This window comes from Eleutherodactylus coqui, chromosome 1, assembly GCF_035609145.1.
Source record: "Eleutherodactylus coqui strain aEleCoq1 chromosome 1, aEleCoq1.hap1, whole genome shotgun sequence".
NCBI classification, from domain to species: domain Eukaryota; kingdom Metazoa; phylum Chordata; class Amphibia; order Anura; family Eleutherodactylidae; genus Eleutherodactylus; species Eleutherodactylus coqui.
Genome location: NC_089837.1, coordinates 447,239,682 through 447,263,287, shown reverse-complemented (window position 1 = coordinate 447,263,287; position 23,606 = coordinate 447,239,682). Strand labels below are relative to the sequence as shown.

Genomic DNA, 23,606 nt, shown 5'->3' with positions numbered 1-23,606 from the left:
GAATTGCGGGCCCCAGCTCGGTGGTGGTATCTGCGGCGGTGTATGCTTCCTCCACTAAACCACCCTCCTCCTCCTCCTCCTACGCAACCTCTGTCTCGCAATCAAGATGTGTCAGCAGCAGCACGTCGGCAGCAGTCGGTGTCGCGCGGCGTGGCAGCACAGCGGTGGGCAAGCGTCAGCAGGCCGTGCTGAAACTACTCAGCTTAGGAGATAGGAGGCACACGGCCCACGAACTGCTGCAGGGTCTGATAGAGCAGACCGACCGCTGGCTTGCGCCCCAGAGCCTCCAACCGGGCATGGTCGTGTGTGACAACGGCCGTAACCTGGTGGCGGCTCTGCAGCTCGGCAGCCTCACGCACGTGCCATGCCTGGCCCACGTCATTAATTTGGTGGTTCAGCGCTTTCTGAAAAGCTGCCCACGCTTGTCAGACCTGCTCGGAAAGGTGCGCCGGCTCAGCGCACATTTCCGCAAGTCCAAGACGGACGCTGCCACCCTGCGCACCCTGCAACATCGGTTTAATCTGCCAGTGCACCGACTGCTGTGCGACGTGCCCACACGGTGGAACTCTAAGCTCCACATGTTGGCCAGGCTCAATGAGCAGCGTAGAGCTATAGTGGAATACCAACTCCAACATGGGCGGCGTAGTGGGAGTCAGCCTCCTCAATTCTTTACAGAAGAGTGGGCCTGGTTGGCAGCCATCTGCCAGGTCCTTGGAAACTTTGAGGAGTCTACCCAGATGGTGAGCGGGGATGCTGCAATCATTAGCGTCACCATTCCTCTGCTATGCCTCTTGAGAAGTTCCCTGTAAAGCATAAAGGCAGACGCTTTGCGCTCGGAAACAGTGGCGGGGGAAGACAGTATGTTGCTGGATAGTCAGAGCACCCTCATGTCTATATCTCAGCGCGTTGAGTAGGAGGAGCATGAAGAGGATGAGGAGGAAGGGGAAGAGACAGCTTGGCCCACTGCTGAGGGTACCCATGCTGCTTGCCTGTCATCCTTTCAGCGTGTATGGCCTGAGGAGGAGGAGGAGGAGGAGGATCCTGAAAGTGATCTTCCTAGTGAGGACAGCCATGTGTTGCGTACAGGTACCCTGGCACACATGGCTGACTTCATGTTAGGATGCCTTTCTCGTGACCCTCGCGTTACACGCATTCTGGCCACTACGGATTACTGGGTGTACACACTGCTTGACCCACGGTATAAGGAGAACCTTTCCACTCTCATACCCGAAGAGGAAAGGGGTTCGAGAGTGATGCTATACCACAGGACCCTGGCGGACAAGCTGATGGTAAAATTCCCATCCGACAGCGCTAGTGGCAGAAGGCGCAGTTCCGAGGGCCAGGTAGCAGGGGAGGCGCGGAGATCAGGCAGCATGTACAGCACAGGCAGGGGAACACTCTCTAAGGCCTTTGACAGCTTTCTGGCCCCCCAGCAAGACTGTGTCACCGCTCCCCAGTCAAGGCTGAGTCGGCGGGAGCACTGTAAAAGGATGGTGAGGGAGTACGTAGCCGATCGCACGACCGTCCTCCGTGACGCCTCTGCCCCCTACAACTACTGGGTGTCGAAGCTGGACACGTGGCCTGAACTCGCGCTGTATGCCCTGGAGGTGCTTGCTTGTCCTGCGGCTAGCGTTTTGTCAGAGAGGGTGTTTAGTGCGGCTGGGGGAATCATCACGGATAAGCGTACCCGCCTGTCAACCGACAGTGCCGACAGGCTTACACTCATCAAGATGAACAAAGCCTGGATTTCCCCAGACTTCTCTTCTCCACCAGCGGACATCAGCAATACCTAAGCAATATGTAGGCTGCACCCGCAGATGGAAGCATCGCTCTCTATCACCATCAAAAACGGGGACCTTTTAGCTTCATCAATCTGTGTATTATATTCATCCTCCTCCTCCTGCTCCTCCTCCTGAAACCTCACGTAATCACGCCGAACGGGCAATTTTTCTTAGGCCCACAAGGCTCAGTCATATAATTTTTGTAAACAATTTTTATACGTTTCAATGCTCATTAAAGCGTTGAAACTTGCACCTGAACCAATTTTTATTTTAACTGGGCTGCCTCCAGGCCTAGTTACAAATTAAGCCACATTAACCAAAGCGATTAATGGGTTTCACCTGCCCTCTTGGTTGGGCATGGGCAATTTTTCTGAGGTACATTAGTACTGTTGGTACACCAATTTTTTGGGGCCCTCGCCTACAGTGTAATCCTATTAATTTTTAGCCCACCTGCATTAAACATGACATTACCTCAGCTGTGTTGGGCACTGCAATGGGATATATTTATGTACAGCCGGTGGGTTCCAGGGAGCCACCCATGCTGTGGGTGCACACGGAATTCCCATTGCGGAGTTGTACCTGCCTGTGACTATTTATAAAAATCTGCGGTCTGACTGGGGCATGCAGACACCTTGACAGGATGAATAGTGTGTGGCACATAGGTTCCCCATTGCTATGCCCACGTGTGCAGCTCCTGATGGCGGTGGCACAGGATTATATTTCTCATTGCTTCTGTACAGCATTGTGGGCTATCGCCCCGCCCCTTTTAAAGAGGGTCGCTGCCTAGCCGTGCCAACCCTCTGCAGTGTGTGCCTGCGGTTCCTCCTCATGGCAGACGCACTTATAAATAAACATAAGGGTGGTGTGGCATGAGGGCAGCAGCTGAAGCTGCGCAGGGACACTTTGGTGTGCGCTGTGGACACTGCGTCGTGCGGGGGGGGGGGGGGGGAGGGTTGGGCAGCATGTAACCCAGGAGAAGTGGCAGCGGAGTGTCATGCAGGCAGTGATTGTGCTTTGTTGGAGGTAGTGTGGTGCTTAGCTAAGGTATGCATTGCTAATGAGGGCTTTTCAGAAGTAAAAGTTGTTGGGAGGGGGGGGGGCCCCACTCTTGCCGGTATTGTGGCTTAATAGTGGGACCTGGGAACTTGAGATGCAGCCCAACATGTAGCCCCTCGCCTGCCCTATCCGTTGCTGTGTCGTTCCCATCACTTTCTTGAATTGCCCAGATTTTCACAAATGGAAACCTTAGCGAGCATCGGCGAAATACAAAAATGCTCGAGTCGCCCATTGACTTCAATGGGGTTCGTTACTCGAAACGAACCCTCGAGCATCGCGAAATTTTCGTCCCGAGTAACGAGCACCCGAGCATTTTGGTGCTCGCTCATCTCTAGTTAAGACCATTATGACAATCAGAGGGTCTATCTAATGTTGGCCTTTATGCACAGTGGGTCTACTTTTGTACATAAAAAAAAAACATCCAACTTTGGACGAATGCACACCGCCGGGCTGGATTCCGTAGCGGAATCTTACCCGGTGCCCAGCTGGAGACCCTTGCTTACCTGTCTGCAGTGTTCTTCATCTGAAATGTGGATGTGCAGGCCGGTGCACATGCACAGCACAGATGACGCCGCGCCGTCGCTAGGCGATAACGCAGATTTCGCAGTCCGTCCGAAACCTAAAGAAACTCACCTCCAAGATATTGCAGACCCCTTCAGTGTGTTTTATGCTGACCTATACAAAACTACAAAAGGACCAAACCATTCACAAACCTACTGAAGCAGAAATTCACAACTTTATTTATTCTGTCCACCTTCCAAAATTCCCTAGCACTCATCTTGCTATACTTAACAATCCCATTACAATAGATGAAGTTCAAAAAAACCATCAAAACATCCAAGCATAATAAGGCACCAGGCCCAGATGGCTTCAACAATGAGTATTACCAGACATTTGGACCTATTTTATCACCTATTCTCACAGAAGTTATGCAAGAGGCAGCTGACATACCAGTAGGTACCATACCGCTAGAAACGTTGAAGGCCCCAGTAGTAACGATCACCAAGCCTGGGAAAACCCTAGATAATCCAGCCAACTTCAGACCAATCTTTCTTTTATATTGTGACACTAAACTATACGTGAAGATTCTAGTCCTCCGATTAACAACAATACTACCAAATATAATTCACTCAGATCAGGCCAGTTTTATCGCAGGTAGGCAGGCATCAGATGGTACAAGAATAATTGACTTGATGTCTGTTGTAGAACAGAACCAGATGCCTTCTCGGTTCCTCACTTTGGACGCTGAGAAGGCTTTTGACAGAATACATTGGGGCTTTTCTTTTTCTGTTTTGGAGGTACTTGGATTAGACGGAACAATTTTTAAGGCTATACCAGCCTTGTATACTTCTCCTTCACCTCAGGTTCTGGCCAACAGAACTCTATCTACCCCCTTTAGAATAACGAGTGGTACCAAACAGGGGTGCCGCCTTTCTGCATTATTATTCATAATGACAATGGAACCCATGTCAGAAATGATAAGATCCCACCCTTCCATCCAAGGTATTCACATCGAATTGTGCCAGCATAAAATTGTTCTTTTTGCCGCTGATATTATTATTACTACTATCATAACTAACCCCTTGGAATCCTTCAGAGCAGTTTCTGGAGTTCTACAAGAATTTGGGAAAATCTCATACTACAAAATCAACCCCAATAAATCCCAAGTACTAGGTCCATTTATTCCAAATGACCTATAAAAAATATCTAGACCGAAGTCCCATAACAATAGGCGCATGACAACATTCCCTATCTAGGAACTAAATTAGGTTTTCCCCTGTCACAATCAGCTACTAAATAATTTCATCCCTTTATTAGATGATATTCAAAAAGAATTGAAGGGTATTGCCAAAACAGAACCATCATGGTTGGACGAGTGGTGCTTTACAAGACGATTATCCTGTCCAAAATCTTATACCTCTTCCGCACCCTAATCATCCCAGTCCATCGATCTATTTTACAAAAACTTCAACACCAGTGCCTATAGTGTTCCAACATATATATGGTCCAGATTCTTTATTCCAATTGAATATATAGTCACTACTTGGTGATTTTTAATACATTAATGTATTATGTCTACTTGATCACCATAAATCCCATTTATTAAAAAATTATTATTTATTATCACAGGAGGATGCAATCATAGATTTTTTACCAGCAATTATGATTTATTTTAGTGTGGGGACTTTATCAGTTTTCCCATATTTCGCCATCTTGGTTTTGGTTACCAGAGTAAAATGTGGAATCACAGTTTGGCAATTTCTTGCATAACTTTCTATGCTTACAGCTAATAAGGCCAGAGGGGCTTTTATTATTATTGGGAAGCTGTAAATGTTTGAAAGCAGTTTTCCTATTTTTTCCATAATCTTAATATTGGGGGACAGTCCCACCATATATGAATTATAGTGCCCACTGATAAGCATCTCCAACATTTGTTAGAGGTATTGTAAAAGGAGGCTAGACTAGGAGTGTAGTACCAATGATATAGAAGTTTTCTATTTAGTTCTAAGTGGGAAGTACATTTGGATATGGAGCTTATTATCGAAAAGGACATAGACCACTGTGAAGGTAGAAATTGCTCGTCCAAGTCATTTTCCCATTTTGATTTGTATGATGATATATCATCTGGATAAGAATTTAGAAGCATTTTATAGCAGTAAGATATACCTCCTTTCCGCAACACAGTAATTGCAAGCCAAATTTGGAGTTGAGAAATAGTTTGCAAAGTGGAATTTCGGAGAGGAGCCAAAACATGTCTTATTGCAGATACCGTATTTGTAAAAAAAAAATCTTGTTTGTTTAGGAGAAACTTTTTAGATAGAGTAATAAAATCCATCATATTATCTTCAGACCATAAATTAGAGATTTTTAATATACCATTGGCTTTCCACATATCCAAATTTAGTTTATAGTTTAATAATGGTATGTGTACCTTCAAAATTGCCACATCGCAATGTACATAATTACATATGAATAGGTAACTTCTAAAAATCTCATTGCCCCACATATTTATATCCGCATTCTTTCTTCACCCTCCTGATCTCGACTGTGAGTGATAGCCGAGATCAGGAGGGTGTCGGCGGTCACATGATCGCCGGGCGGAATGCGTAAGTAACACTTTTGCATTCTCTCTTCATCCTCCCGACCTAGGCTGTGAGTGACTGCTTAGGTCAGGAGGCTCCCAGCGGTCACATGATCGCCGGGCGGAATGCGGAAGTGTTACTTCCGCATTTTCTCTGCATTACATAGTACTAATCGAGCGCTATGTAATGTGTAAAGGAGAAGGCAGAAGGGGCTAAAAACTCTTTCTGCCTTGTCCTCGGAGGTCCTCGATGAGGACCAGTGTAGAGTGCTTCTGCACCTGATGTGTCCGACGAACAGGTGCAGATGCACTCCTGCACTGCATCTGTGGACCTGTTCCGACATCGGAGCTATAGAGGAAGCTCATGATGTTGGAACAGTATCAAAGATTTAAAATGATAAACCTTATAGTAGGAGGTGTCACTAAAAGCTGAGATAATATTGGAGACCTCCAGAAGTGTAATCTCTGGAGAGGAGCAAATCAAGATAATGTCACCTGCAAAAAGGTTTATGCAATGCTCTTGCGAGTTCACCAGAGGCATAACTATAGTGGGTGCAGGTGCACCCGGGTCCAGGAGACTTAGGGGGCCCATCAAGTCTCTCTTCTCCATATGAGGAGACCAGTACCATAGTAGTAGTATTACAGGTGTGGGGGCACTGTCACCACTGTCACAGAGTTTGCATCAGCGCCTGACAGTTTCAAGTTAGGTCTTTGGCTGTAAGTACTAGAGAACTCTGTTCTGACAACTGGGGGAAAAGGCACAGTTTCACGTGTAAGGCCAGGCTTGCACATCTCTAGTTGCTGCATATTTACTTGACATTTTTTCTGCATCGTTTTTCAACTGAGTTGTGTGTACTTGGCCCTACAGCATGTTTTTGCTGGCTCCTTAGGCCTTGGATATGACTGGTCAGAACTACAGCAAAACTCCAAGGCTGAGCTTCAGAGTTCTGCCATGGATTTTGATTCAGATCCATATTTAAAATTAAGCCCCTGTCAATGGGGAAAATCTGCGTGCAGCCTCTGTGCAGCCTCTGTGCAGAAACTGCACCAAGAATTGACATGTAAAATTCTCTTTTTCCTTAATGCAGATTCAAAAATCCACCTTTTGAAAAACCTGTGCCTTGTGAGCTATGGTATATATTTTCATAGCATTCAATAGAACGCTCTAAAAATATATACCATAGTATATATGAATTACATACTAGAGAATTACATCCCAGGATACTAGAGGAAGTAGCGGAGGTAATTGCTGAAACACTCGCCGTAATCTTTGAAAATTCCTGGAGAACACAAAAAGTCCCAGTAGATTTAAGAATGGCAAATATTGCCCCATCTTCAAAAAAGGGAAGAAGGTGGACCCAGGAAACTACAGGCCTGTGAGCCTGACTTCTTTACCGGGAAAGATCTTTGAACAAATTATTAAACAGCATGTATGCAAGTACTTGGATGAGAATAGAGTAATTAGCAGGGGCGTAGCTATAGGGAATGCGGTTGCACCCGGGCCAAGGAGCCTTAGGGGGCCCATAGGGCCTCTCTTCTCCACATAGGGAGCCCAGTACTATCACTAAAGCATTATAGTTGGGAGCCCTGTTACAGGTTTTGCATCAGGGCCCAGAAGCTTCAAGTTACGCCTCTGGTAATTAGTGTGGGTTTGTAACAAGCAAGTCATGCCAGACTAATCTAATTTCCTTCTATGACAGAATCACCGACTGGGTTGATCAGGAAAATGCAGTAGATATGGTATATTTTGACTATGGTAAAGCATTTGACAAAGTTTCTCATATTGCACCTGCCAACATACGATGCGCCCGCAGATGGAAGGCGTTTTTTTGTTAAAAGCTCGCGAGGTCGAAAACAAAAGTAAAAAGCGGCAAATGCTTACCACAACGCCTGTGTGAGGGAGGCCCTAGACTTGGCTCTTACACCTGGTTAATATCTGTCCCTGTCCACATTCACGTCACTGAAAACCCAGAAAAAAAAACATTCTTACATGGGAGTTGAAATCCAATAATGAGCATTTTAATGCCAGGCAGCTGGATCATAAAAGAGACACAGCAGAAAAAGCTCAGCATTATACTATATGTGCCGACGTTTTCTAAAGAATAAGTTACAGACAGAACATGCAAAAATACATTTGGTTTCCTTACAAGAATAACTAAATAGTCCTTTTATGTGTATTCCTCAGACTTGGTTTTGTTAAGCTAATGCTATTTTTCCCTAAACTTCTGCAATTAGAGGACGTTCCTGTGTACAAGTCCAAGATGAAAAGGTACAACATAAAGAGGTATCCTGATGTCAACTGGAACGTGATCGGTTTGCAAATGATTAAAAAGGAATAGCAAAACAGTATTCTATGATGAGAAGATAATAACTTCCCCGGTACGCCTCTGCTGCCCTGCTAGGAGGACATCATTTCTTCGCTGGATTACATTGAAGTTTCAGACTACCACTGAACAACAATGGGTACCAAGTGAAAGCCACACAAAGTTTTTTCATACAATTTGAGTTTTTTAACTCTTTATCTGTACAGGAGTTAAAAAGTTAATAGAAAACCTGCCTCTTCGTTAAAGCCGAGTCAATTTCTTCTATGTAATACAGTACTCCTTAGGCAGGTGTAAAAAAATGCTGTAAAGTAAGAATGCTTTAAAAAAAATAGAAGTGTTACAGGGGTTGTCCGAGTTATGGGGAACCCCTGTCACTAGTATAAAATAAATCAGCCGTTACTCATTTCTCCCTCATTAGTCCTCCGCTGCCAGCTCCGGTCCCCCCGTAACGTCACTTTTCATGCTGAGCCCATCTACAAACAAGCTGCAACAGGTAGTGATAGCGCTCAGCCATCATAGCTGAACGCTGTGATTGGCTACTACAGCTGGTTTACGAGACGTCACAGCTGCCTGTAAATAGATCGGGGAGACCAGAGCTGTCAGCAGTGGACAAACGGCGGAGAGGCGGGTAACTGTTGATTTGTTGTTTTATACCATGCTGGACCTGGTGACTGGCATTTCCCTTAACTCGGACAACCACTTTAATAGTTTATTTTTGTCAATTAACAAAAGTAAATGAACAAAAATCTAAATAAAATCAATATGTGGTGAGATACCCTTTGCCTTAAAACAGCATCAATTCTTCTATACACTTGCACACAGTTTTTGAAGGGCATCAGCAGGGAGGTTGTTCCAAATATCTTGGAGAACTAACCACAGACCTTCTATGTATGAAGGCTTGCTCAAATACTTCTGTCTATTCATGTAATCCCAGACAGACTCAATGTTGAGAACAGGGCTCGTGGGGCCATATCATCACTTCCAGGACTCCTTGTTCTTCTTTATGCTGAAGTTCTTAATGACATTGGCTGGATGTTTGGTGTTGTTTTTCTGCTGCAGAATTAATGTGCAGCCAATGAGAGGTCTATCAGATGGTATCGCATGATGGATAAGTATCTGCCTGTATTTCTCAGCATTGAGAATACCATTAATCTTGACCAAATCTCCAACTCATTTTGCCGAAATGCAGCCCCAGACTTGCCATGAACCTCCACCATCCCTCAACATTGCCTACAGACGCTCATTATTGTATGTCTCTACAGCCCTTCAGCGAATATACTACCTTCTGTTATAGCCAAATGTCCTCAGTCCAGAGCACCTGCTGGCATTTTCTGCACCCCCAGTTCCTATGTTTTCGCATTTAGTTGAATGAGTTTGCCTTGTTTGTACATCAAAAGTATGGCTTTTTGGCCACAATTCTTCCATGAAGACCACTTCTGAACAGACTTCTCCGAACAGTAGATGGGCGTACCTGGGTCCCACTAGTTTCTAACAGTTCTGAGCTGATGGCACTACTTGACATCTTCTGATTTCAAAGGGAAGTAAGCATATAGCTTTCATGTTCTGCACCAAGTTTCCATGGCTGAGCATTGGATCTACGGTCATCAATGTTGCCCATTTCTTTGCGCTTCTTCGAAAGACGAGCTTCTTTCACATCTTGAAACCCCAGTCTGCTTTGGAATCTTTGCTTGGGAGCGACTTTGCTGATGCAGTACAACTACCTTGTGTCTTTTTGCTGTGCTCACTCTTGCCATGGTGTATGACCTGTGACGTGAAACCTTTGTAGCAGAGTTTGGCTGTTCCTCACCCATTTTAAGCCTCTTCTATACAGCCGTTTCTGTTAATTACTGTTTCAACCTACATATGAAAATAACCAATTATATCAAACTTGATAAATCATACACCCGACTATAATCCTACAAAATCCCTGACTTTGTACCTAGAAGAATTGATGCAGTTATGAAGGCAGAAGGTTAGTTTTTTTCTTTTGCTCATTCATTTAGCTTTTGTTAATTTACAAAAATAACCAATTAACACTTCTATTTTTTTAAAGCAGTGTTACTTTGCAGCATTTTTCCACAGTACTGTACATCCATTGCCAACAGTGTTGAATCACGCCAAAGTTGCCAGCTGGTGCAACTCTTGACTACTTTTAAACCAATACGAACTCAGAATGTTATTTGAGAATATTTGGTGAGGTCACCCACAATAGATGAATGTCTGCTGCATCAGGATAACCTTTGATTCGTCTCTGTTCTTCAAACCCTCATCAGCTTTCTGCCACCTCTAACTCAAGAATATCTCTCAGATACGATCCTTCCTCAACCTTGAGTCAACAAAAATGCTTGTGCCTGCCCTCATCATCCCTAGACTAGTGCTCTGTGGTCGCCCATGCAACACTCTTCCACCTCTACAATCCATGCTCGACTCTACTGCTCATATATCCATCTCTAACCTAATCTATCGCTACTTCTACACACAAACTGTGGTCCTTACAAGACCTTCTCTTGCTCTCCTTGTCTACTCCTTATGCAATCTCAACATCTCCCATACATTCCCAATACTCTGGAACTCACTATTCTAAAGGATTAGATTCTCCCCAACTACTACCCTGTTTCCCTGAAAATAAGACATACCCTGAAAATAAGACATACCACGAATTTCCAAAATTTTTGAGGATGCAAAATGATTTTTCAGGCTTTTTGAGGATGCTTGAAATATAAGCCCTACTCCAAACTTAAGCCCTGCTAAAAGTTAATTTAAAAAGTCAATTTAAATAGTGTCCAGGCAGCTATACATGTACAAAAGTTAAACCTTTTTGAGCGAAAATTAATATAAAAGACACAGTCTTATTTTCAGGGAAACACGGTACCTACAATAATCCTGCTACCCCATATCACCATATCAGCACCTTCTACCCTTCATCTACTGTCTCTTTGCCCTTTGCCTTCCTTGTAGTTTGAAAGATTTCACAGTTAGGCTCCTCTCTCCCACCATATCAGTCTGTCACTCATTAAAAGGGAACATGTCATGTCCCCACAACACTATAAACTAAGTTAGGGGGCATGACAAGGTGAGGTATTTTATTACACTCACCCGCTCCCATGATACAGCACTGTCACCTTGCACAGCGCTCGAAAATCCGACTCTCTTCAGAGTCCCGTGCGCATACTCTCCCATAGACTTGTATAGGAGAGCGGGCACATGGGACTCTGAAAAGAGTCAGATTTTCATGCCGGCCTTCAGAGGAGGGCACCACTGGATCCAGGGAGTGGTAGAGTAAAAAAAAAAATCTCACTCAGCTCCCTATCACATCCCCAACAGCACTATAAGTTTGTGGTTCTACTGGTACATGACAGGTTCCCTTTAGGTCCATGTTTATTATATTTGTTTTTATCTTATGCAGTCTACCCAAACACCCCCTCATCTGTACAGTGCCCTTAATGCTTTAAGATAAATAAGCGAAGGGGGACCTTAGCTTAAAAACAGCAAAAAGTAAATACAGTACTTCACATCTATCACTGTTGTTAGAGCTCAATTTACTGGAGCCTTCAGAACTTACGTAATTGTAGCTGTTCAGAAACTGTCAATAAACCGTCAATCTGTTCCCTCAACAACAAAGGGACAATTTCACAACTGTTTTCTAAGAAGCAAATGCAAAAACAACCACCAGTGTGGCTTCACGTCCCATTGACGTTTTTACAAAAAAAAATGCCCACCACAAAAAAAAACAAAAAAACAGAAAAATGCCAAAATCTACGAAACCTTATCAACAGCTCTAACTTCTATTTTACTAAAAGAGTATCTAACCATTATTATACTGTGAGTGGAAATCCTCTACTGAACATAAGAACTAAACATCTAGTTGCACGTCGGACCTCCTTTCGCCTTCAGAACCACAGCAATTTATTAGGGCAGAGATTCCACCAGCTCGTGGAATCATTCCGCAGAAATACTGGCCCCCGCGGACAGGAAGCTTCTTGTAGTTGCGGAAGCTTAGATGGAAGCACTGACAGGAAGGGTTCATCGATTTATGCTGCTTGCACAAAATTCTGACACTCCCCTCATAGGCTATAAAGGGACCTTATGCTGTCTACGAAGGACATGGACATCCTACAGACATGAAATATGCCAGCCTAAGTAAGCGCTAAGGCTCAATCTTGGATTTCTACTGTTGACTTGTGCACATAGATTAGCCCCATTCAATAGGGCTGATCTGTATGCGGAGGTCTCGATTCAAGGCGTGGTATGTTACTTATTTTTTTCCGTGATACACATCAAATCCATAACATGTAAACTACATTGTAGATTCCCATTCAATGAACGGAATGCAGATTTGCTGCAAAATTGGAGCAAGTCCCATGCCAAATCTGCATTAATTTCCACCATGTGAACACGGCCTAAGGGCTCATTCAGACGAGCATAGCGATTTTCAGTCAGCTGTGTCACAGCCACAGCACAACCAAAAATCGCATGAAGGGGCTGTTTGTGCGCTGGTTCAAACGGCCCGGGTCCAGCACATATACACCAAACCCGGATTGCCGTCAAACGGGGGGAGACAGTTTAGCTCTGCTAAACTGCCTCCCCCTTTCCACCCCCTTGCCAGGTCTCGGCAATGGAAAAGGGACTTAGCTACTAGCTCCCACCCCCTCTCATTGCAAACAGCCAGCAAGGGTCGAAGAGGAGGAGGGAAGGGGATGGGAGTTTAGCAGACATACTCCTAAACTCCCTCCCACCTCCCTTCTCCGGCAGCTATCATAGGCTTCTATAGGAGTCTATGGAAGCCGCCGCCATATTCCTGAACGACGTAAAAGCGCACGGACAAAATGCGGCCCGGCGATACACGCTCATGTGAATAAAGCCTAAGGCTCCTTTTAAATGGGCAGATTATTGTCCGCAACAATATAGCATCGGTACTTGTTAATTGTATCACTTACAAGCTACACTTACCATGGTGCAGCTCATACCAGTGATCGCTCAGGTGATCGTTCATATGAACCAAATTACATTAAATGAGCATTTTATCGTTGGGTAGTGATGGGAAGCAAGAGCTCAAAAATGCGATCATTCACCTAAATCATTATCTGGTGCAAACAGGCAAACAGTCCATATTGGTCTTCTAAAGAGCATGCGCCGCTACGGTCTCCGACTGGTTTGGCCTTCGACAAAACACTCCGCGAAGAATATTTGCATGCATTTACCTGCGTTCAGGGGATTGGCAACCAATGAGTGTGCGTTGCGGAGGGGGTGACATTTGAAATACATGCCTGCCAAAGAAGCTCACGTTGCCTAATTAGTCAATTACTGATATTTGAGCCTATTTAAATGTTCTTAATAATTTATTCAGCATTCGCAAAAATGAACAACAGTCACATTTCTTCCATGTTTTGGCTCACAAAATCCTGACGTGTAAATAAGCCCATGCAATTGGTGGTTACTACCCATGCCTGGATTTAAAGGGAACCTGTCACATTGTCGTGTCCCCGCAGCACCATAAATGATAGGGAGCCGGGTGATCTGTTTCATTTTCTTTAATTCACCCGTTCCCGCGACCCAGCGGTGTCCCCTGTGAAGTCGGTCACGTGGCAAAAAAAAAAAAAGGACTCTTTTCAGAGCCCTGTGTGTACTCTGTCCTATGCAAGCCTATGGGACAGCATGCATACGGGAGTCAGATTTTCGTGCTGCGACGGCTTTAGGGATTGGAGGGGTTGGAGGGGAGGGGGACCGCTGGATCACGGGAAACTACAATAAAATAGATCCCCCGGCCCCTGTTATGTTCCTTAAACGGCACCATAACCTAGTTTGTAGTTCTGTGGGGACGTAACATGTTCCCTCTATAGGGATTTTTTGGGGGACTTCAAAGAGGTTGTCCAGTTACAAACTAACTTTTTAAAATTATATCCAAATGAATGAAACATAACAAAACAAACGTTGATCGAGCAATGCAGCCCCAATCCATTTTTTGACATCTGAAGTCAGGTGATCACTGCCTGCCAATCAGAGCCCATATCACCATCCGTTCGGAATAGAGGCACTGTACTCTCTGATTGGCAGTCAGGGGTCACCTGACTTCTGATTTTAACGCAAACCGCAGCCCTGAATTACCAGGTCTATTTTTATAATTTTAACTCATTTGGATCTCATTTTAAAAATTCAGTTTGTAACTGGACAACCCCTTAAAGGCAGCAGCCAGAAGCAGAGCATGCTGGGAGTTGTAGTGCACCAAGAGCTGGAGGACCACAGGTTGCTGAACCCTGTTCTAGGTTAAACAAAACCCTGCTATTTTACAGAGCAAGTAAACACAAACACTAGCGACATCAGAGAGCACACAGGCCCTGCATAATTACCCCTGCCAGACCCCATGCTACATACATGCAGCACCACACTCCCCAGAAGCCCCGTCTCTTCCTCAGCTTCCACCAGTCACACCGACCACCTCACCCACCTGCACTGCGGGGTCTTTTATTACAGTCCGGGTTGTTGATTTAGTGCATCCACTATTATAGGGATAAATGAACAGGGGGATAAGGATGGAGAATCCCTGCAAGGAGCGTAGGATCTTGGGGCTTGTAGTTCTGCGCTCACTGGCTCCTTAATCCACCGATATGGAAAAAACTACATATCCCAGCATGCATTTCGTGCCCGATTGGGGGTCAGTGATACAGCTGAGTGAACGGGGCTGAAGACAGCAGCGTTCAGGGCGGAATAATGGACGATGCTATGGGGGGCTCTGACCTGGCGTTAGCGCTTGTGTCCAGCCCGGCTCCCTACTTCCAGCGTAATACGCCTCAGCCTCAGCCTTTTACTTTATGTTTGCATGTTGTCATGGCTGCGGGCGGATACAGGGCGGCTGGGAGGAGCTTATTATCCTGCAGCTTCTGCCGCATCCTCCAGGGGGCGCTGTCTGGTCACAGCGTGCAGGGACAATGCCTGCGATTATATCTCCAAAGGAGACTGTTTCTGCAGAGTAGATGCCTTGCTGCATTACTTACAGCCCCCTCCCTAGAAGTGTCCTTCCCTCCTCTGACTATACAGAGCTGTTTCCTGAGTAGTCACAGCAGAGGTCCCCTCCATGGCCGTCCTAAGCTAGGTGCAACCTGTGTGGAGCACCAGGGGGCTGTAGGCCAGGGGTGATCATGCCCATTAGGGCCTCCTGACCAGATGATCTTCCTCTTCCTGGAGCCCATCAGTGCCCCCACAACGTGATTGTGTAGTTCCGCTACTGTATTTATGTTATGAGCTTGGTTCTGGTATCGTATGTATGTACTGAGGTTGGTTCATGCTGTATTCATGTTATGAGCTTGGTTCTGGTATTGTATGTATGTACTGAGGTTGGTTCATGCTGTATTTATGTTATGAGGCTGGTTCATGCTGTATTTATGTTATGAGCTTGGTTCTGCTATCACATTTATGAGTTTTCTGCTGGTATTCTATCTATATACTGGGGTTGTTTCTGGTATTGTATCTGGATACTGAAGTTGGTGCTGTATTTATGTTATGAGTTTGGTTCTGGTATCACAATCATGTCATGAAATTAGTTGTGGTGCTGTATTTAAACTATGAGCTTTTATTCTGGTATAGCATTTATGTTATGAGCTTAGTGCTGAGGCTGTATTTACATTATGAGCTTGGTTTTGGTATTGTATGTATGTACTGAGGTTGTTTTGTGCTGTATTTATGTTATGAGCTTGGTCTGGTATCACATTTATGAGTTTGGTGCTGGTATTTTATCTATGTACTGAGGCTGGCTCTGGTATTGTATCTGTGTACTGAAGTTGGTTTGTGCTGTATTCATGTTATGAGTTAGGTTCTGGTGTATGCTATGAGCTTGGTTCTGGTATAACATTTATGTTATAAGCTTAGTTCTGGGACTGTATTTACGTAATGAGCTTGGTTCTGGTATTGTATGTATGTACTGTGGTTGGTTCGTGCTCTATATATGTTATGATTTTGGTTCTGGTATCACATTTATGAGTTTGGTGCTGGTGCTTTATTTATCTACCGAGGTTGGTTCTGGTATTGTATTTGTGAACAGAAGTTGGTTTGTGTTGTATTTATGTTATGAGCTTAGTTCTGGTATCACATTTATGAGTTTGGTGCTGGTATTTTATCTATGTACTGAGGCTGGCTCTGGTATTGTATCTGTGTACTGAAGTTGGTTTGTCCTGTATTCATGTTATGAGTTAGGTTCTGGTGTTGTATGCTATGGGTTTGGTTCTGGTATAGCATTTATGTTATAAGCTTAGTTCTAGGGCTGTATTTATGTTATGAGCTTGGTTCTGGTATTGTATATATGTCCTGAGGTTGGTTCCTGCTGTATATATGTTATGAGCTTGGTGCTTTCTGTACAGATAGGCAGTTTATCTGTGCAATTAATATTTTATTTCTTATGACAAGGGGGTGCTAAAAAATTCTGAACAGGGTACCATCTAACCTAAAGCCAGCCAACAATGCTTTCCTTTCCCTCCGACATCATGACAGCATACACTTGGAGGATGCTCCCTGCTGACCTGAAGGAACAGGAAAAGGCAGAGTATAAAAGGCACCTCCCCTCCACCAACACTAGCGCTTGTCCTGTCCCTCACAGGACAGCAGGGCAGAGCTCCAGCGATGCTGTCACATGCCGGAGGACTTACTGGACGCAGCAGCGGCATCTACTTCTGGCAGCCCTGGTTACCCCAGTAGGAAGGACCCCATCTGGGTGTTACCCGGGGACTGCGTGGGCCGGGGTCCAACGGCGGACTTCTCGGTTCCACGGCGGCGGCCACTATCTCTGGGTCTCCCGACAGCGCGGTGACGTCAGACGCTCCACAAGGGGGCGTGGCCTTAGAGAAAGCGCTCAGGGGGCGTGGCCGGGCGCAGCTTGGCGCCAAACTTAAAATTTTAAAGCTCCCTGCATCAGGGCAAGACGCTGGTGCTCCTCTACATGCCGGAGTTGATCCTAAAGACAGGATTCCATCTCACAAGCGCAGGATGTTGGCCAGAGAGGACCCAGAGAATCTTCCAACTGTAAGTGGTCCTGTGGGCCAACCTACAGACACCTGCACTACACTTCCTTACTAACAGAGTTCTCCCTTGTCATTTCAGGACAGGGATACTCAAAAACCTAGGCAGGCTAGGAGGAGAACTAGGAAGTGTCCAGTATGCTTAGCAAAACCAGACCACTCCTATACCAAAACTTTATGCGCTTCCTGTTCAGCAAAAATCCTGCAGGAAGAAAAAAACTTCCCTAATGAGATTCGGTCGTCCGGGAAGAAGTACAGTCCTCCCTTTCAGACCCCCAAGCAGAACCCTCGGGGGTTACAAGAAGGTCTGTTCCGGCAGTGTCAGAGTCCGACTCTGACATGACGGATGAATTTAAATTCGAAGATCTTGGGGAAGTGTCGCAGGGGGAGAAAAAATACCTTTTTTCCACCACTAACATGGATCAATTACTAAAAGCAGTATGCAGAACCATGCAAGTGGAGGAAGAAGTGCAGCAACCCCGCACAGCATAGGTCGACATATTTGCGGGTTTGCTTCCACACCGGAAATCTACATTTCCCATAAACGCCACACTAAAACAACTGATCCTGAATGAGTGGTGTTGTGTGGATCAGGCTCCGCTAATCTCCAAGGAGTTTAAGAAGCGCCTTTTATTTTCGGGCGATGAGGTGGTCATCTTTGAGGAGACACCTAAAGTGGATACAGCTATCTCCATGGTGTCTAAGAAGTCTGGAATTCCATTTGAGGATACGTCCCATTTAAAAGACTCTATGCATAACAAAGTGGATACGACCATGCGCAAGGCTTGGTCCACGTCCAGCCTCGTCATAAAGTCTAACATCGCAGCCACTTCGGTGGCTCGCTCCATGGCGATCTGGCTGGATCAGCTTGCGTCCTTGATTGACCAGAAAGCTTCCAGAGAAGAGATTGCAGGCGGCATCCCTCTGCTCCAGATGGCAACGGGATTTTTGGCGGATGCTTCTATGGGGACGGTCCGCTTTGGAGCCCACATGGCAGCCCTATCCAATACTGCGAGAAGAGCAGTTTGGGTAAAGGAGTGGTCTGGAGACCTAACCTCCAAGAACAGGTTGTGCGCCTTACCCTTTCAGGGTTCACGCATCTTTGGACCAGACCTGGATCGCCTGCTAGAGAAGGTAGCGGACAAAGACCAGGGTCTGCCAGCCATCCGACCACCTAAAAGACCCTTCACTCCACGTCCCTCGTCTACAACCTACACTGGAAAAGGAAAGACCGGAAGGTGGTCTTATCCAAAGGGAGGAAGGGGTAAGACTCTTACTGTTGGCCCTCAACCCGCGTCTTCATGCGTGGTAGGCGGAAGATTAGCTCATTTTTCTGCTAGCTGGTGAAACATAACCACTAATGAATGGGCTTTACACCTGGTGGCAGAGGGGTACAAGATTGAACTAGAATATCGCCCCCCCCTGATAGATTTACTTTAACCTCAATACAGTTTCCAACCCTGGAACAGGCTCTACTGAAGGGCGTACAAAACCTGGTAGATCTTGGCACGGTTATCCCGGTCCCTAAAAGTGAACGGGGGAAAGGCTTTTACTTCCCCCTTTTTCTGATTCCCAAACCAGACGGCTCCCACCGCACAATAATTAACCTCAAAGAACTGAACAAATTTATTCAGTATAGAAAAGTTTAAATGGAAACTATTAAAACCGCAACACCCCTGATTGCCAGGGATAATGTAATGGCCACAATTGACTTAAAGGATGCTTATATTCACATCCCCATTCACGTCAACTTGCAAAGGTTCCTGAGATTTGCGCTGAGAGTGGAAGGGGAAATCCGTCACTTCCAGTTTATCTGCCTCCCATTTGGAATCTCCTCAGCCCCTCGGATCTTTTCCAAAGGGGTGATCGAGATGGTAGCTTTTTTACGCAATTACGGGATCATTATCATCCCTTATCTGGATGACTTCCTGCTAGTGGCGGATTCCCTAACTATTCTGAGATCACACTTGAGTTCCACGCTTTAACTCTTAAAGGACCTGGGTTTGATCATTAATGATCCGAAATCGAACATGGAACCGGAAACCTGGAAGAATTCCTGGGAGTCATTTTGGATTCCTGTCTCCAAAGTTCGTCCCTTCCTCCTCTAAGGAAACAGCTAATTTTAGATGAATGTTCTGTTCTGTAAAAAAAATCTAGAGTAACAATAAGAGAGGCGATGCGGATCCTGGGGCTAATGACTTCATGTATTGGAGTAGTTCCATGGGCCCAATTCCACAGCTGTGATCTCCAGGCACTTGTCCTTCAAAATTGGTATAAGTTACAGTCCTCACTATACCAGACAATCCCTATTTCCGCTACGGCCAGATCCTCACTCCACTGGTGGTTGTCCTCAGATAACCTTTCGCTGGCATCTGAATGGAACCTGGAACCCGCGACAATAATAACAACGGACGCCAGCGCCAAAGGGTGGGGGGTCCACTTTGAAAGCGGTCATAAACACAGTACATGGGACCCTCATGAGAGATCCAGTTCCTCTAACTTTAGAGAGCTTAACGCGGTATGGAAATCCCTACGTAGCCTGCAATCGCTTTTAGGGTTGAAGCATGTGAGGATCTTTTCCGATAACATGACAGCAGTGTCACTCATTCACCACCAGGGTACCACCAGCAATCCTCTTCTTCAGCACCTGGCGGGAAGGATCCTTCAGTGGGCGGAACTCACAACCAGGTCACTTTCGGCCTTCCACATAAAAGGAGCCGAAAATTCAGCGGCAGACTTTCTAAGCAGGAAGAAAGTGAACCCAGGAGAGTGGGAGCTCCATCCCGAGGTGTTCAACCTTCTTGTGACAAAATGGGGGGTACCCGAAATCGACCTGTTTGCATCAAGCACAAACACCAAGTGCTGTCTTTTCTTTTCCCGAGGCTCGGAGTAAAAAGCCTTAGGCACGGACGCCCTCTCTCACCCCTGGGGCTGGAACTTAGCATACGCTTTTACCGCTGATCCCACTCGTTCTAAGGAAATTGCTATGGTCAGACCTGTTAGTAATTTTAGTAGTGCCTTATTGGTCCAAAAGACCTTGGTTTCCTCTCCTGAGATCTCTGTCAGTGGGAGAGCCTTTTCATCTTCCCCCAAGACCGGACCTCCTGCTGCAGGGTGCTCTCCTCTACCCGGAGGTTCACAAGTTCAGGCTTGCGGCCTGGATCTTGACCAGGTAAAATTCTTAGGAAAGGGTCTATCGCCCAATGTGATTGCTACTATTTGCGAAAGCCTTTAGTCCTCAACGAAAAAGATTTATTCCAAAGTCTGGAGAAAATTTTCGGAAAGGATAGGTCAGGACATCCAGCAGTTAGTCCAGCCAGACATCGGTAAAATCGTAGATTTCCTCCAGGCAGGCCTGGATAAAGGCCGAATACCCTCAAAGTCCAAGTGGCGGCTTTGGGGGCATTCTTGATCTCACACTTGCCGAGCATAGGTGGATTAGAAGGTTTCTTAGAGGGGCGAATAGATTGCATCCATTTACAAGGCGTACGGCGCCCCCCTGGGATCTGACTATAATCCTTCAGACCTTCTGTGATCCCCCGTTCAAACCTATTAGTGACCTATCCATCGCCTTGCTGACATACAAGGTAGCCCTCCTTGTGGCGGTCATGTCAGCTAGGCGCGTGGGTGAAATCCAGGCTCTTTCACAGGGACCCCCATACATGACTATTCACCCCAACAAGATTGTATGCTCTTTAGACCCTTCCTTCCAAAGTCTTGTCAGATTTCCACAGAGGCCAGCCAATAGTCATTCCAGCCTTCTGCCAAAATTCCAAAAACGAAAAGGAGCAGAGGCTTCATAATCTCGACGTTAAAAGAGCGGTAATAGCGTACCTCGAAGCGACAGAAAGTTTCAGGAAAACTGATAAACTTTTCGTTCAATTTCAGGGGCAGGCGAAAGGAAGGGCCGCTTCTAGAGATGCGATCGCAAGGTGGCTCAGAAGAGTCATTCAGGAGGCTTACAAGGCCAAGAGCATCCCTCCCCCAGAATGATTGAAGGCCCACTCTACACGAGCGGTGGTATCTTCCTGGGCAGAAAGAGTGCATGCTTCGATCGAACAGGCCACGTGGACTTCTAGTCATACGTTTATTAGACACTACAGACTGGACTTTAAATCTAGTTAGGATGCAACCTTCGGGAGGAAGGTGCTTCAAGCAGTAATCCCTCCCTAAAAAAGCCCATGCCAGTTATTTGGTATTCCTCCAGCATATGCTGTCATGATGTCGAAGGAAAAACGGGAATTTTTCTTACCGATAATTCCCTTTCTTGAAGGCATCATGACTGCATACGGGCTCCCCCCCCCCCCACCACCACCACCACGGTTATCCTCGTTTTGTTTAACACATGAGGTAATATGTATGCTTATGATTTCCTTATCTGAGGTGTGTGATGCCAATAAAAACACACCTTCTGGTTAAGTATTCTGTGGTTATTTGGAACACACTGGTGTTGGTGGAGAGGAGGTGCCTTTTATGCTATGTCTTTTCCTCTCCCTTCAGGTCAGCAGGTGAGCAACCTCCAAGTGTATGCTGTCATGATGCCTTCAAGAAAGGGAATTATCGGTAAGAGAAATTCCCATTTTTCCCAGTAGTCACAACAGTTTCCCTTTTTTCCCCCTCTACTTGTATAGGGACAATAGTGCTCCCCCCCTTTACCCCAGTAGTCACATCAGTGCTGCCTCCCTGTCCCTTCAGTAATCGCAGAAGGCCAGTAACCACATAGTAGCCATAGAAGTGCCGCTTTTCTGAGAGTGGCTTCTCAAAACAGGGCTTCACTCATTTTTCACGTTGGTTAGGGTAGGAGTTCCCCTCTTTTCCGAGGGGTCACAGCACACACCCCCTCCCTGCACCCCCATCCCCTTCCTTACCTCTTGGTCACTACAAGTCCACTTCTGTTTCCCCCAGTGATTGACAGCAGGGGTTTTCCTATTCCTTTCCCTAGTGGTTTACTGCATGAGAACTCTTCGCTCCCCCTTGATCACAGCAAGATCGACTCCCTTTCCTCATGAACCTATTCTTTGCACACTCCTGCAATATGGTGACCTGACTGTCATTAAAGGGGTATTCCAGGACCACTTTTACTTTGCAATTACAAACTAGTTAAACACCAATGTAACACTTAGCAACACTGTAACTATTTAGCTCCGATTCTCCACTTCCAGCATCCGTCACGGGACTCTGCTCTCAGCTATTTCTCCCCCTTCTGGTGACGTCTTAGCTGTCTCCATGATACTTAATGCTTTGGTTTGTCTGTGTCCCGGTCAGTTCTTGGTTGAATACGCTGGATAGGTGGGCGGACAGGGACGGAAACAGGCGGCAGGCAGGAGCAGGTGCAGTTCCTCAATCTGAAGCGCGAACTGTCCTCAGCTAACTCAATCCAGCCTATGTGAGGCTCTTCATTCTAGTGCTCTAATGGCTGTTATATAGGGCTTGTGTTGGGCAGTCCAGTCAGAGCACTAGAAATCTATTATGGCTAGCAGGTATATGTCAGCGTTCAGGGGGTCATTGGGGTGGGCTGATGATTCACTGGCTCGAAGACCAGAGGATGACCGACTCTGTAGTCTAGAGGGACAGAGCTAGGCAGGATGTGACACAACAAGAAGTCGTTGATATAAACAAACAAATGTAGTGACATATATGGCAAGAGTGGGCTGAGCATGGAAAGAAAGGCTTAATCGGTAAGGGGGCTATTTTATAACACTGTATGCACTCTAAAAACTAATTTTTAAGAAATTAAGTTTTGCCCTTTAATTTTAATTAACTTATTATATTAGTAGTGCTAGCCATATAGCCCCTTTTTAGTAAAAGCCTATAAGAGGATAGTTGCTGCTGCAGCCATAAGCTGAGTTGCTTTGCATTACACTTGTGTGAACTGAGTTACTGTTATCGGACTGCATTGGTCCTAGTAACACAACTACAACTGGTCATGCTAATTATTTTTGGACTCTTTGCTGTGCTAAAGGTATCCATGTTTCATTTGCATGGGCTATGGTGTTTAACCCCTTTGCAATCCAATTTTGGATTCAGGGTTTCCTAGGGGGCTTTCTCTTTCTGCCATTATGCAATGGCGCCATCTGCTGGCTAGAAACAGTACTGCGGTATGTGACATGCCGGAGAGGCCCCTGACAACACAGCGGCCAGTAATCTACAGTAAGAATACCCTGCCGAACCTCTTCCAACATCGGAGCTGTACAGTCTGCAATCAGAATGTCTTCAGACGTCAGACAGTAGATTGGAAAGGGTTAAAAGTAGTGTTGAGCAAACCAAACCAGTTGAATCCTGTTTCAGGACAAACTGTGATAAAAGTTCAGTTTGGAGCTGACCCGAACCTCGGGTGGTTCATCCTGCCCAAATACAC

At 45.8% G+C, this 23,606-nt stretch overlaps 1 protein-coding gene across 1 annotated transcript in view; it reads right to left on the bottom strand.

The window, feature by feature from the left end:
- The window catches only part of KATNAL1 (katanin catalytic subunit A1 like 1), a 163,868-nt gene extending 148,799 nt beyond the window's left edge, over positions 1-15,069 (bottom strand). Inside the window, exon 1 of the mRNA XM_066583135.1 lies at positions 14,689-15,069. The gene's annotated coding sequence lies outside the window, so the exon portion shown is untranslated. The remainder of the gene's footprint in view (positions 1-14,688) is intronic.
- Between the last annotated feature and the right edge of the window lie 8,537 nt (positions 15,070-23,606).